Raw genomic sequence first — 16421 nt, 5'->3', positions numbered from 1 at the left:
TGATTTACCTTCAGGGCAATATTGTTACAGGGTCCCAGTGGGACTAATGAGGCACAGTTGTGCCAGGCCTCATTTGTCCAGCTGCACCGCAGGAGCGTGGGCAGCTGCAACACAGGGGCATTTTGTTTCATGAGGAGAGGTGGGTGGGATGCACCCCAAGCCCCAGCACATTGCGCACTGTGGTTCTTGCTGCTTTGAGAGCCAGATGGCTACTTGAAAGGCCCACAGTTTTCGCCCAGACATTCTGGGCAGAGGGCATTTTGAGCCCCCGTGTAAAGGCAGTTGGCGTGGGGTCATTTTGGAAGGTGATGTATGCACCTAGGGAGTGTCACTAAGGTGCCCTCTTGATTGTGTTTTCTGGCATAATGTGTTTACGCTTGTGAGGCCTATTGCGTAATGTGTTTATGTTTCGGAGGCTTATGCACCATGTGTTTTATGCCTAATTATGATGCAGACAAAATTTGTTTATGTTGCCCGTGCTAATGCTGAGTATAGTATTCTGCCAGTAGTTACTATTTGTGCGTTATATGCATTACTAGTGTTTTCTAAAGGTTCTGACAATGGCCTGATTGGCCCTGTCATGTGTTTATAATCCCCTGTGAATATTGCATAGTGCCTGGTGGCACAGTGTATATGTGTGACTATCATTCTAATGTGTTTTGGATAATACAAAGGCGATTTTTAATATAACTTTGTGTGGAGTCTCTTTTGTGGTGTGCCTAGTGTGTTGCTGCTGTGTGTGGGTGTTGCGCAAACGCTTTACAGTTTGCCTCTGGGATAAGCCTGACTGCTCGTGCCAAGGTACCAAGGGGGTAGGCAGTAGTTATCTTCAGCTTGTAACTGACTTGCCCTGACTAGAGTGGTGGTTTCTACCTGGCTTAGGCGCAAGCCCTAGCCAACCAGAAATCCCATTTCTAACATAAAGCATCACCTACATCGCGCAAATGTCCTCTAGACGAATACACCCACAAACCCACAGCATCACCACCGCTCCTATGGACCGCTATTGTGCATGTTTACCCTCCCAGGGACATACCCCCCCTCCTCAACCTCTGGACAAGGGTCAGTTGCCACCTGGGATACTCCCAAAGTTGCACTGGGACTTGCGGTCTTCCCCTGTGGGGGATGCTGGCCAGATTTTTGGCGACACCCCATCCATGGGGGACGGCGAACTGTTGAATCATCCAGGTTCTGTACTCTCCAACCTATGGACATCAATGCCATCAAAAAGAGGGCGGGCACCTTAACGAATAGGAAACGCATGATCACTAACCCCGGGCACAATACTGCGCTACGCCAGAGGAGTATGCAGAGTTTTGCCAACTCCGTGCTCCACTGGGAAAGCAGAGTTTAGCAAAAATCTCCGACTACGGGGCATAGCGGAGTTTGCCCTACCACCCACCCCACTTTCTGGCTTACCTGGTCACGCCGGTGCTTTTGTGCCCTGCCCGGGCTGTCCTCCAGTCCTCTCTACTCCTGACTTGTACGACTCCCCAGACGCTCTACGTCACTCATGGGAGGACTGCGCATGAGCGTGCATGTACAGTCCTCCCAAGAGTGATGTTTTGCATAGTTATTTCGTTTTGCCTGGGGAGTCGGATGAGCCTGGAGTGGAGAGAGGAGTCAGCCCGCAGGACAGGTAAGCACATTCATGACCAGATAAGTCTGCGGCGGCCTCGGGGTGGGTGGCAGCAGGGGGCGGAGCGGAATTCCACTGAGTATTTTGCCAGCTCCGTGGATTTCTGCAAAGTGGCACTCTGCCAACTCTGCCCACCTTTAGTGAGCACTCAGCACACCCATTCCACACTTGCATGCCCCACCCATAGGACAAGTAGCTTCTGCCTATCCCCAACCTTCCCCGTCACACCCCTATCCCATTCTCTTTATACTTTTTTTTTTCTAAGATGCAATTGTCATTCAGATTTTCATACTATTAATGTTACAGGCTATTGTATATTTCTTATGACCCTTTAATACAATTAAAAAACAATTGCAACAAAAAAAAAAAGAATATGACCTGCTGTATGTGTTGATGTGCTTACTGTAGTTCGAGGGATTTGAAATAAAGTTAGAGGGCAAAACAAAATTGGGGTCATCAAAGTGAATATTCAAGTTGCCCAGAAATTTCAATTAGCATATTTCAAGACAAAGGGAGACAAAATCTCTTCTAACATAAAAAACTCCACCTATTAGATGGTCATTTTTAGAGAGAATTATTGAAAAGCTGATAGCTTCAATGTCAGGAACAAGTTAATACTCGATAAAACAGGTATAGTTAGGATTTTAAAAAAATCTCTATCCCACCTCCCTTCTTGTCCAAATGATCACATTTTACTATATCTAATCTTCAGGTGGGCTATAGCAATATCAATCAATCAATCAATACATTTATAGAGCGCGCTACTCACCCGTGAGGGTCTCAAGGCGCTGAAGGGAGGGGGGGGGAGTCGCTACTGCTCGAACAGCCAGGTCTTGAGGGGTTTTCTGAAGGTGAGATGGTCCTGGGTCAGTCGCAGGTGCGCGGGGAGGGAGTTCCAAGTCTTGGCTGCCAGGTAGGAGAAGGATCTTCCTCCGGTGGTGGTTCTGCGAATTCATGGGACGGTGGCGAAGGCGAGGCCAGCAGAGCGGAGCTGGCGGGTGGGGATGTAGAACGAGAGGCGGTTGTTGAGGTATTCGGGGCCTGTGTCGTGTAGCCCTTTGTGTGCGTGGGTGAGGAGCCTGAACGTGATCCTCTTGCAGATGGGGAGCCAGTGCATGTTTCTCAGGTGGGCAGATATGTGGCTGTGGGGAGGGATGTAGAGGATGAGTCGTGCAGAGGCGTTCTGTATGATTTGGAGTCAGGTCTGAAGTTTGGCTGTGGTTCCTGCGTATAGGGCGTTTCCGTAGTCCAGTCGGCTGATGACGAGGGCCTGGTGTACAATGCTCATTTAACTGAGTTTCAGCTGGAAAAGAGCTTCAGGTTTAAAATCCACACAAAATGACAAATATCCAAATTGTGTTTTAGAAGGGAGAAGCAATTCAGGCTAATGAAACAAAATGTTACTTGCTAGTCAAGAGCATCAGTTTGATGACCATGATTGTCAAGTTCAGGTGGAAATGTGAAATAGCATTGCCAACAGAGTCGAGAGCTTTGTGGCAGGACAAAACGATGCTTACAGTCTGTAAAAGCCATAGCGTGGCATGCCAGCAGCTGAGATGCAGAATAGGTATACCTAGTTGTAAAATTAGAACCAGGGTCCCTAGCCCCTGGGCATGTTCGTGCATGGGCAAAAATAGACTGTCTTGCTGTTGGCACGTCAGCAGCACGGCCATTGAGAGCGTCAATGCGTGTCTGTGTGTTGCCTCTATTTATCTAGGGAGTAGGCCTTGTGTGAGGAGACCTAGAAAGGGCACTAGCCCAAGACAGAGACCCTAAGATGGCATCATTTAAATGGCCCCTGCCCCCACCACAAAAGAATGCAGATCCAGAAGCACAGGATATCACCTACAGTGTGAAAAATCCAAGAAAAACACAAAACTCAAGTAACACTTTACCAGAAATCAAATATTCCCCTAAGTGAAAACACAGTAGGTTTCTTAAAAATGCAGCTTATTGGAAGCAGTTGAAAGTGCTTCACTGCTGATAAATAATCTACTTATGGAATAAGAAGCTCACTAATGCGAACTGTTAATATAAGATGAACAATAAGAAAACTATGGCATGTGGGAGCTAATGATGTACGTGCTGTTTTGATCCCTGACATCCTTGCACAGGTTTCATAAAAGACAATAAGGAGTATCTACAATGATGAACACTCACGTCTCAGTGATCGTGAATTAATTCACTGGATGACTCAGAGGACATTCTGAAAACAAACATCTTATGGTAGCAAAGGAGAAGATAGCTTCATGTGTTATAGGTGGTGTTTGCTTCTCCTATTGTAAAACACTTATTATAAGAAGTTTGGGGAATGTGGGTATAGCCATATTTCCCAATGCTGCGAAGACAAATGCTTCTAAAATGGTAAACGCATGTCCATAAACCTACCAGTTTCAATCAAAATATATGCTGACCATGTTAACAGAAGTTGATCTCTTTTCCTTAAGAATAGGGAATACAATAATTTGCCCATCCTAGTGCATCTAAAGAAGGTACATGCAGTAAACATAGAGGTCCATGTAGAGGCAAGGAGAAATTGTGTTACAACTACAATAAGATAGTGATGAAGTGTATGTGCTTCTTGTTCTCACACACAAACAATGTATATATTGAAAGCCACTACAAAAAAAGGTTAAAGTGCATTTATGTGTAGCTTTGGTAATAACACATTCACAAATATAAAACAAAAACCTAGGAATTCACTGGAGGTAAGGTTGCAAACTAAAACCGAAAAACCACTGAAATTCTCAAAACATGTTAGGACCACAATCCATAACTTGCACGACAGATATGCAAACCATAACTCGCAAACCAACTTCCTATTTAGGACCACCCTTGCAAAAATATTTTCATATATTCTAATTAAATTTATATTGTTAAAATGTATTAAACATATATATTTTAAAATACAATTACTTTAAAATAATGTACATTATAAAATCATTAATTGACATAAAAAATGATTAACGAAAAAGTACAATATTTTTATTTATTAACAAAGAAAGCAGATTTACTATTCCCGCTCCAAACTAAGCAACACTGGGATAAGTGGTGGTCGGTGGAGGGGTTAGATCTACTATTTGCACTTCAAATAATCAATATTGGGGAAAGAGTTGCATTCTGGGTTAGGCAGCTAAATTACCTATTCCCACTGTGAACTAAGCGACATTGGAGAAATTATGGACTGGTAGGAGATATATTATACACACTCTAAACTAAACAAAATTGAAAAAAGTGTAAACTCTAAGAGGGTGGATTTAAAATTCTTACTACAAACTAAGGGGGTCATTAGCATGGCAGGCGGACCGCGCCCGCTATACCCCCGGGAAATGGGACCGCCCGCAATGCATGCAGCAGTCCCGCACATACCATTAGGATGGCGGGCGCATCCCGCATTTCTAACATTGCGGTGGGAGGTGCTTTCAGCACCGCCCGCCGCAATCCCAAAAATGCAAGTTGTGCATTTCAATGCACAAAGTGACAGGCACTGCACGGTGCCTGCCACGTTGTACATTGACAAGCAGGGGGTACCATATGTACCCCCCATGCGCACCCCCCAGAATCCTTGGGGACCCGCTACGGGCCCCCAATATAGAAGACCGCATGCCTTTCCATGGTGGCAACAACATAACTCTGCATGTATCTTAATATGGATGGCGGTGTCTACCAGACACCGCCACCATATTAACAGCTTTTCCACCCGATCTACTCATCGACCGGGTGGAAAACCGCCAGACGGTCTTTCCATCTGCCGGGGTCACCCCCGCCATAGTAATATAGCGGGGGAATTTACATGCGGGCGGGAGGAAATGTCGGGTGGATTGCCACCGCTATGCAGGCGGTGGCGATCCGCCCGACATACTAATGGGCGCCTAAGCAACGTTGGGGAAAGAAATGTAATTTGGGGCGGCGTCAGGTTTACTGTTCCGCCACCAAACTTAGCAACATTGGGAAAGTAGTAAACTCTGGAAGGGTAAAATTAATTATTCCCACTCCAAACTAAGCTACATTGGGTAAAGTAAAGACCCTTGGTGGTGAGATTTATTATCCCTGCTCCAAATCTAGCAACATGAGGAAAGGTGATGGACTCGGAGCGGCTCAGATTTACTATTCCCACTCTATTCTAAGCAATGTTTGATAATGTATTGGTCTGTGGAGGTGTCAGATTTACTATTCCCATTCCAAACTAACCCGCATAGGGGACAGTATTGGGCTTTTGGGAATGTAAGGTTTACTATTCCCACTCCTAGCTAAGGGCCTGATTTAGAGTTTGGAAGAAAGGAGACTCCATCGTAAATGCTACAGACTACCCTCCCTGCCAAACACTAAGTCCACCCATCTCATTTAAAAACTGGCAGACCTTTAGTATTCTATCAACGAAGCCCCCGCTTGTGATGTCCTCAGACAGCCAGATGGAGTAGGAGCTGTGAAGATGGACATTACACTGTTCTTCTTATTTGGAGTACTGGGATAATACCTTTTGTCCTGTCTTTCCACTGCCAGGAAAAACCTGGCAGTGAGGGACAGGAAAAAACAATAATGAACTCCACACCTGGAAAGAAAACTCCCAAGGTGTAGTGATAATTACTTATTTGTTTTTCAAAACCAAACTCCCACGTGAGTTTTTTAAAATTTTAAATTAATCAAAATTTCAATGTGCAGCTGTCAAAATTAACGATGGACGTACAGCATACTTTTAATAAATTAAAAGGAACTGCTGTGACTTTCAATATACAGAGATGAACAGAGGGCCGGTGGTCATCTGTTAATTTGGTGGGAGGAGTACCCTCAGGATGGCGGAAATTATATCCTCCTCCATTCTGACACACATAACTCAATCCGCCAAACTCTAAATCAGGCCCCAAGAAACAATCGGGGATCAGTTTTAATGTTCCCACTCCAAACGTAAGGCCTTAGTACCGATGATGGCAGGATGTGTCCCACTGTCGCTTTTTTGGGGTTACGACCACTTCCTCCTTGGTGGTCTGACTGCCCGATTACGATCTGTGAGGTGACACAGCCACAAGAACGCCCCCACTATCAGTACTTCTGCTACTGTGGCGGGCGAGGCAGAGGCAGCCCATGGAAGGGTTCCCCACTGAGCTTCCTGCTGGGCTTATCATGACCTACCTTTCCACTAACTACTTCCTGGCGGGGACACCCCCATGTGTGAGTTGGCGGAAAGCCAGTAAATGAGGACAAATATTAAGCTGAGGGTGATTGTGCCCTTGAATACAGTCACTGTTGCTCATGTAAAGCTCCGCAATGCCTTCAAGTGGGTATGGACTATATCAAACAGCTAAACAGTTTTTTTAAAAGTATGCTCAACTGGCTGCATTGACATTCTGGGGCTTGCATGTCCATTCACTAAATCAACACAGCGGCAAATGTACCGCCGTCATGTCACTGCCGCAGTGAAACCGCCAGCCCAGCAGGAAGCTCCTAATATGGCGGGTGACGAGGCCAGCTGCTTGGCGTAGTACTCAGTCCTGCTGCCGCTGCAGTCTGGCGGTCTCTCTGCTGAACTCATAATAGTGTCTAAGCAATGCTGGGGAAAGTTTAGGACTCTGGGGGGGGTAGATTAACTGTTTACGTGACAAAAAAAGCAACATTAGGGAAAGTTTTGGACTGTAGAGGGGCTCATATTTGTTATCCCACTTCATTGAGGTAGGTGTTTTACTCAGGAGAGATACCATTTACTGTTGCCCCTCCAAAGAAATAAACTTAACAAAACAAAAATGTGTTTAAACACATGTAAATAAAATAACAATAGCAGTCATTTATTAAGTATTAAACATACAACAATCGAAATTATTTATTTAGAAAAAAGTTACAAATGTAAATATTGTTAACAATATAACATCTAAAATATATATTCAAATAACATCAATTATTCAGTTCTAAAATAAAAAAATAAAACAATTGTTTTACAATAAAAAACAAAGATTAGAGTGAAACAATTTTATATTTTCAAAAGAGGGAATATTCATTGTTGAATAAAATGCTTTCACTATAAGCAAACTATTCAAGAAAAAAGCAATAAAAAGATGAACAAATTATACATTTTAAAACACTATCCAAACAAAACTGCTAAAAATCCAAAATTAAAAAAATTAACCAACGTATTTAAAAATGATTTTACATTACTAAAATAATGTATTAAATTAACATAAATTAAAAAACATATTTTAAAAACACGCCAACCCAAAACTCCTTTAAATCCAACATACAGAAAGATGCATAAAATTACATTAACAAAATGTAATTTTTTTAAAAATGTGTTTGCTTGGTTTCTAAATTTAACACAACTAAAATGTCAAGCAGTACCCACCCAACACCCCTATAAGCACCAAAACACCCACAAGTATATTTTAAAATATGCCTAAAATATACACAGGATTTAAGAAGACTTGAACAAATGAAAAATGTATATGTAATAAAGCTCTCATACTCCACTCAAAAGGCCTTATAGATTTCAAAAGTGCACACAAAGATCATGACACTTAAAAATTCATTTTAAAACAATTATTTTCATACAAATGAAAAATATATACAGCATTATATTTGCAAATGTCATTAAACAACATCTTAACATAAGATATAAAAAAACACAAAATAAAAAATGTCAAAATTAAAGAACATTTTCTAAAAAGAACCAATGAAATAAATTAAACAATATTAACACATAAAACATTTAAAAATGATATTAAACAGCACTATATTTAGGTAATCAATATAATAAATGACAATTATTTTTGTTAAAAATGCCATATTTCATGTTGGTTCCCAAAACTTCTATTGAATTCCATTGGAAGTATCCCTAGTTATTGTTCTTGCTCTCACTCTTTAAAAAACACCCCTGGGGATGGTTCAGGATACAGGAGATTGGCACCAATGTATATTTTAATTTAAATAAAACTATTTGGGAAGAAGGCATGTGTATGGCCCCGTCTCCGCTCTTTAAATAGCCCCAAGAGGCCCTCATCTCCCTGCACACACTGCATATAGTAAGTGGTCCCAGTAACCTATCCCCGGGACCCCAAAGACCATATTCTAATCATTTGGGGAGGGTGCATGCATGGGGCCCCCTCTATGAGCTTGATGAATTACCCAGGGGCCCCTATCTCCCCAGATGCATTATTCTATGTAGGGGTAATGGTGGCCTATATCCGGAACTCCGATAAAAACAAAGTGAAGTGTCACAGCTGCTCACCCCTTCTCACTCTCCATTAATGTGGGAGATGCGGCACACCACAATTCTGCTCAAGCAGAAGGGTGTGGGCTCCTAAGCTAGCATGGACAGTCCTAGCCAGGTGGGGAGTGAAGTGGCATCATGGGAGTGGTCTCCACATGCTGCCACTGTTTTCGTTTATTAAAAAAAAGGCTATAGGTATCGCGGTTGAGATTAGGGCACCCCAGAGAAACAATTTAAAAAGGAAAGGAAGCACTAGAGTGGGCTCCCTGTGCCGTTATGATTTTCAAAAAAGGCTGTGGATGCCCCAGGAAAGACTTGGAAACTAAGAAAAATATATGAAATTGAAGGCAGCACGGGCATAGGCTCCCTGTGCTTCCATTATTGAAAATAAATGAATATTAATGAGCGTCCTCACAGCTTCAGTATTGAGGTTGTGAGGTTGTGAGGTTGCTCATTAAATATTTTCTGCACTTCTGCTGGAGCACCTCCTAATGCCCTGTGTGCCCACTGATAAGATTGCTGCAACATCTAAAATTATATCATGGGTGACAACACTGTGCATGGCAGGGTCACGAGTAATAGTTACTTTAATCGCAACTCTTATAGTTACTTGAGATAACTATAAGTGGTGAATTTCATGGTTTGTTAGTTAAAATTGGTATGCTTTAAGTGCATTTTTACCTAAATATAACGTCCCTTTACCTTTGTTTTTTACAGAGCTTTATCAGTTATCAGTTATTATACAGTAACAACATAACCTACTGTAAAAATCCTTTCTATTTCGTCATAGGATCACCCCTAGTAAAACGTAACAAATCTAGTCATAGAAGAGTTCATTTAAATGTTTAAGGATTAGTTCCAAGTTCGTTTTCATAAACAATACAACTTTCTGAACACAGCTCTGTATTTCCAATGTCCATCAGTATAAATCAATAGGACTCAATAAATCTTGGCAAGGAAATCCGACATCCATGTAGCAAAGTTCTGGCTGCAGCAGCATTACATCATGATAGCCCAGTAACGACACCATGGACCACGAGGGAAGTTATACTCAGATTTCCCAAATGGTCCCTGTCTCTCCAGAATGCACAAGTTCATGGCCTGATGGAAATTGTAGTTCATTGTTGGAAAGCTGCAGAATATAAATTTTTTTTTTGCACAGCTTCACTCCAAACAGTGCAGATATTCTGTGATGACTGCCAGCCTTTCTTTATCTGAAAAAATAAACAAGTATATTTGGTTTATAGCTCTAGCCCCATGACTGATTCATATAAAGAGCTAAGGAATGCCACCAGCCCCACCTCTTTACACATGACAAATTATCATGGCTATATACGTTAAGTATAGTAAACCTACACTTACCTATTTATACTTTTTTTTTTTTTTTACAGTGACATCAAAATCACAGTCATATGGAATGTATCACGGTTTACATAATTATAGAAAAAGTATCATACACCACGAAGAGCCATACACAGCCTTTTCACCCACATCCCGGAGGCCGGGCGGAGTTAAACGAAGGATCACCCCGGGCTCACGGAGTGAGGATAATTGCGTCCTCAACCATCCAATGCTGAAATCACAATTTTAATACACAAAGCAAATAAACCACAAAAAAATAAAAAGAGATCACAAACTAGAGGTTCCTACCCATTATCTACAACCCTGTGTACCTGTGGTGCATGATTTCTGACAAGCCATATAACTTTCAGCGAACTAAGTGTCAACTCCGCAGTCCCAGGCATGCCACTCACACTAACAAAGTTTTGTCAAAATATGCCCCATCCTACCCAACTGCCCCATTACCGTCCAGCCCACCGGGAATGCTCTCTGACTCGTCCGACCCATTGCCAGCAGTCAGCATGTCCTGCCGCCTCCTGCAATCAAGATACAATCCCCAGAAATTCTTGGGTCTGCTTTTGGGTGGCAATAGCCCACTATAAATCTCTGACTGCATGCAACAGTAAGTCAGGTCTCTAATCCACTGCTCTGTTTTGGGTAGGGGTCCCCTCATCCAGCACATAGAAAGCCTCCTCTTCGCCATCAACATACCCATATCCACAATCCTGCGCTGCTCCTTGGGGAGTACTTTGGAATAGCCCAACAGTGCAAGTGTCGGCGACGGGGCGATCGCCACCTCCAGTATCCTGCTCAGTTCTTGAAACATCTCATTCCAATACTGGTACACGCCTGGGCATTCCGACGCCAAGTGCATGAATCCTGCCTCCTGCCTATTACATCGCTCACAGGACGACCCCTCACGTAGTCCGAAGCGGTGTAGCCGCTCTGGGGTGTGATAAACCCTATTAATCAATTAAAAATGCACCAATCTATGCCTACCATTCAGGGAGACATACTGCTGCGTGTTAGCGCAGCAGTATCGCCACATGTCGTCATCAAGTGTTGTATTTAAGTCGTGTTGCCAGGCAAGGCGTGCCTTACTGTACCCAGTCACCCGCTCGGCAATCGCTATCTTATACAGAGTTGAGATCATTTTTCTCGGCGCTTCCGTTTTAATTACATAGGAGAGTTCTAGTAGTTCCGGGGGCTCCTGTAGATCGTCCCCTAACTGCTCCCTCCAGGCCTCTCTGAGTCTGTGAAATTGAAAACGCTGCAGACCGGAGAGTCTTATCTCCTGAGTTGCCACATCCAACAATGTTTTGAGATTCCCGTCTGAGAACATGTCTCCCGCCGTACATATATCCAGTGCTTTCAGTGCCATGAGCACGCCTCTGTCCTTGCATGGGGCCAACCAAGTGATCCATTCTATTGACATTAACGGGGAATACAAAGGCGCCCCCGCGTGGTACTGCAGTAACGCATGCCAGGCATGCCTTGGCGAATTTAATGAGTCAAGCAGGCCCGTGCGCCGATCAGCTGCTTCAAATACAACCGCCGGGAGCGGCAATGGGGCAGCAAAGAGGCTTTCAAGCTTTATGAAAGGTGCTTTTTTTCTATCATGTATCCAACTGTGCAAGTGCGCCCCCTGCGCCACACGATAATATCATTCAAAATCAGGAGCACCAAGGCCACCTAACTGATAAGGAAGGAAGAGTATTTTCCACTGCACTCTCGCTTGCTTACCGGCCCAGGCCAATTTTATCATCAGCGTCGTGAGCCGAGTGAAGAAGCACTTTGGGAGCACCATCGAGACATTTGTTAATTAATACAGCAGTCTAGGTAAGACCACCATTTTCATTATCGATATCCTGCCTGGCAAGGACAGAGGCAAACCCATCCATATTTCAACATTATCTTCCAAACGTGCCATGGCTGTGCTATAGTTCTCACGAAACACCGTCTCATGGTCAGTGTGTAGTTGTATCCCTAGATATCTCACAGAGTCAGTGGTCCATCTCAATAGGTATTCCATCTCAAATTGCTCTGTGTCGTTTGAAATAGGGAACGCAATTGATTTGTTCCAATTAACCGTCAGGCCGGAAAGAGACCCAAATCTAACCACTTCTCGCAGTAGCGGCGCTAGGTTTACTCCAGGCTCTCTAACATACAGCAGGGTGTCATCAGCATAAGTTGTTATAACCAGTTGGTAAGTGGGGAAATTAAGTCCCCGGTGGGAATGGTACTTATTTATACTTACCTTCACAATAGTGTGGTTGTCCACATTTAGACCACAATATTTTGGCTGTCTCATCATTAAGCCAGGGCATAGGCCCAGACCTCCTGGACCTACCTGCATCCAATCCTCTAACCGACCAAGGCCCTTGTAGACCCAGTTTCACCACCTCAAGGCGTCCAACCTGCCTCTCTCTTCTTGCTTTTTCTCTCTCATATTGACCTCTCTTTCTCTGTGACATTTGTGCCACTTGTCACACTGTTTCTGTATTTTCTCTCACTCTAACTGTGACTTTCTGTGCCTTTTGTCTTTCTCTTTATGACTCCTTTATCAAAGTCTACATTGTTAATAAATAAGATACTTATAAGCTTTACTGTCTTCTATGATTAAGCCTTTACACATAACCCATTAAAGGATATGCCATTGCCTCACACAGCAAAACCATATCATCCACTGCCAGAAAACACATGGGCACACAAAGTTTTCCTGAGAAAGGCTGTCTTTGGTGTGTCTCCTATCAATTCTCATCTCATATGTTGCAAGGTAAAATATATTGACATTTGCAAAGTTCTACACAATAAAGCACATGATTAACCTAGGACACCATTGCATTTTTTGGAATCTGCTATAAATAACATTCAAAACCTCCCTCTCCTTGCCTCAATGTAGCCATTGGTTCTTCCACTTTATGTACCCTGTTCTATCGAGGAAGTGAAGGACTGGTGGCTTCTGCAGCAACCAGACCAAGGACAAGTTAGGGGCTCAGACAGCTTGGGCAGAAACTTTGCGGGAATGTCTTGGGCCCTGGTGCAAGCATGAAAATTGCCACTGTGACAGCTTTTGGGCTAGTAAATACAGCAGTTATCAGGGACCAATGGGCCCCTCAGGGACATCTGCCTCAGTGCCACTGCACCTGCTGCTCTAATGAGTTAGGGTACTTCGGCCATACAGAAACCTCATTTGTCATTAGGGATAACTAAAGTCTCTTCAGTTGGCTGTGATAAATTGTGCCATTTCATGTGCCTATAAATCAACTTTGTTTTGTTTACCCCGGACTTCTTCATATTTGGTTCCCACCAAATGATTCCTGTTGAGTCCTCAATGCAAAGCATTTCATAGTAGTAATATTATTGGCGATCTTTTTTTATTTCCCCAGCAACTGATGCACTGAGGTTTCAGTGTCATAGTTTTGTATTGGCTTTGCAACTGCGGTTTGCTTACAAGATGCTCAAGTAATTAGTTTTGACTCTACTTCCTTATCTCGTCTTGAAGACAGTGTGTCAGTATAACCTAGATTTCTGACTGACCTTCGTTGCTCAGTCATTTTGAGAGGGTCTCAAACAATGTGTCTCGTTTTCTTTTGCATTGCCCATTTCTGCTCATAGCTGTGTGACCGTTTGGAAATTATGTCTTTGCCTACTTATCTACCTTAGTCTATTAGTGATATTCTTTTTAGGGTCTGTTGATGTTAATGCTCTGCAAAGCTTTTGGACTTACTGTACTTTCATTAAACTCATGGTCAAGTACCTATGTGTTTCAGTCAGCCTTCTGGTAATTTTTGCTAATTGTTTTATTTGAGAGAACAGTGCATCTCGCTTTTATAAGGAAACTAGAAGAACTGTGACATCTTTTGATCTGCAGTCCTGATTTAGAAAAAAATGTATCCTAAATGAAAACTCTTAAGACCTATGTTGAAGATGTTGTGTATACGGCTGCAAAATTTCGACCATTTTATATTGAAAGTACTTGTGAGCCTTTCACTGAGGTTTAATATATTTTAGCAAATATCTAGATAAAATTGATAGAAAGAAACAGAAGGTTCCTTTATCATTCGATCAATCAACAATTTGTAGAGTGCTGCTTATCACCCGTGAGTCTATCCAGGTGCTGGAGGGGCTGCTACTGGGAGTTGTTAGTCGAACATCCAGGTGTTTGGGCCATCTCTGAACTTCTGTAGGGTGGGTGCAGTCCAGAAATGCAGTGGGGGGCCATTCCAGGGCCCAGTGGCCAGGTAGGAGAAGTTGTGACTGCCTCTTCTTCTTTTATGGTAGCAAGGTGTGTGGGTGAGGGAAACAGAGCATAGTTGTCTGCTGGGTTGGTGGAAGCTCAGTCTGTGGTTGAGGTAGACTGGTCCTTAGTTGTGCAGGGCTTTATAGGCTTGGGCCAGCAGTTGTAACTGGCATCTTTTTGGACAGGGAGCCAGTGGAGCACTCTGAGGTGAGAAGTGATTTGGGATCTTCTCGAGAGGTCGAGAATGAGCCTGTCTGCATAGTGTTGGATGGTTTGTAGTCTGCTCAGTAGTTGTGAGGTGATGTCCGTAGTCCAGACAGCTGGACTTGGGTGACGGTGCGTCTATTGTTGATGGTAAGCCATTTGAATATTTTCCGGAGCATGCAGATGGTGAGGAAGCAGGCTGAGGAGACAGAGTTTACCTGCTTCTTCATGGTGGGCTTGTTGTCTAGTATGATGCTGAAGTTTCTGGCATCGTCTTTGGGAGATGAGTGAGGGGCCCAGTTCTGCTGGTCACCAGGAGCAAGGGTGGGTGGAGCTCGCGGAGTTTCACTCTGCGGAATTCCACGTAGTGATCCAAATCTGCAGTCTTGTTTAGCTGACTTGCTCCTCTCACAAATGCGAACCGGAAAATGTATCGGCCAGGGGACAGAGGCTATTGGTTCATGGGCAAGTGTCTTCTTAGGTCCCTTCACAGAGATGAATGCATCTTATGCGCAGCTGACGTTGGACAGATGATCGGTACTATTAGCACATGTATCTGATAACGTCACACTTGCGACCTATGCAATGTGTGACGTCGCTGAACCACTCTCTCACTTTCTCATATGCACGGTCATCTTCGTCCTCCTGTGCAACCCTGGCAGCTGGTGTGTGGTCAGGTGGCCGAGGATGTGGAAACTCCACCCCGCTGTATATCAAAAGCTGCAGCGCTCTCAGCCAGCCCAAACGCAGCGCCATGACTGTTAGGGAGTAACAGGATGGGTCACCTCCAAGCCAGAACTGAAAGTATACAGTCAGTCAACACATTCCAGAGTAAGGCTTGAAACGCACCCATCCAGAGAGTACCAGGACGTGTTTGAGCGTGGTAGGAGGAAACAATCTTAAACTTTAAAGAGATGCTGAAGTCTGAGCAGTATCTATGGCGTCTAACACTGTTGATTACAGGTGGTCAAAGTCTTGAAAGGTCTTGTCAAATGGCTCATTCCAGTATCCTCATGGACCCTCAATCCCATTAGGGAAGAGTGTGTGCTGGTAAACTCTGCTCCGCTGGCAGGCAGAATTTTTTTCAAAACTCTGAGTTCCAAGCGGTGGAGTGGAGTTCACCACCCACCATTAACCAGGAGTCATCCCATGGAGACTTGTTGCTCCTGAAGATGAGTACCTGTTTTGCTGGTGTTGAGTCTGAGCCATTTGTTTTGCATCTAGGTGGCTACACTGGTTATGCACCTGTGGAAATTGGTTTTGGTGTTTGTAGGGTTTGAGGATAGTGCGAGGATGAGCTAAGTGCCGACAGTGTATGATATAATGTTCATACCATAGAATTTGACCAGCCTGGCCAGGGGGGCATGTGTGCATTGAACAGGGTTGGACTCAATGAGGACTTGTGAGGAGCACTTCCGTTGATGTTCTTTGGGACTGAGGTGTAAGGAGGGAGGCGGACACTCTGGATTTCTTGCTGTGAGGAAGGAACCAATCCATTTAAGGGCATATACTTGGATCTCCATTTGATGGAGTCCCTGTAGGAGGGTGTTGTGTGACAATGTGTTGATGGCTGCGGAGAGGTTGAGGATGATCAGTGCTGTGGTCTCTCCCTGGTCTAGGAGGGATCGGATGTCATCTGGGGCGGCAATTAGGGTCCTTTCTGTGCTGTGATTATCATTGAATCCTGACTGGGATGGATCGGTCGCTGGGTGTTTTGTTGGTGTGCTAGATTCTGCCTAGCCATTTGTATTTCCATTTGGAGAATTTTAGTTCAGGTTTGAACCAGCTGGTGTGTTTGG

Source organism: Lissotriton helveticus, chromosome 2_2, assembly GCF_964261635.1.
Source record: "Lissotriton helveticus chromosome 2_2, aLisHel1.1, whole genome shotgun sequence".
In the NCBI taxonomy this organism is placed as follows: Eukaryota; Metazoa; Chordata; class Amphibia; order Caudata; family Salamandridae; genus Lissotriton; species Lissotriton helveticus.
Note: the sequence above shows the minus strand (reverse complement) of the source record.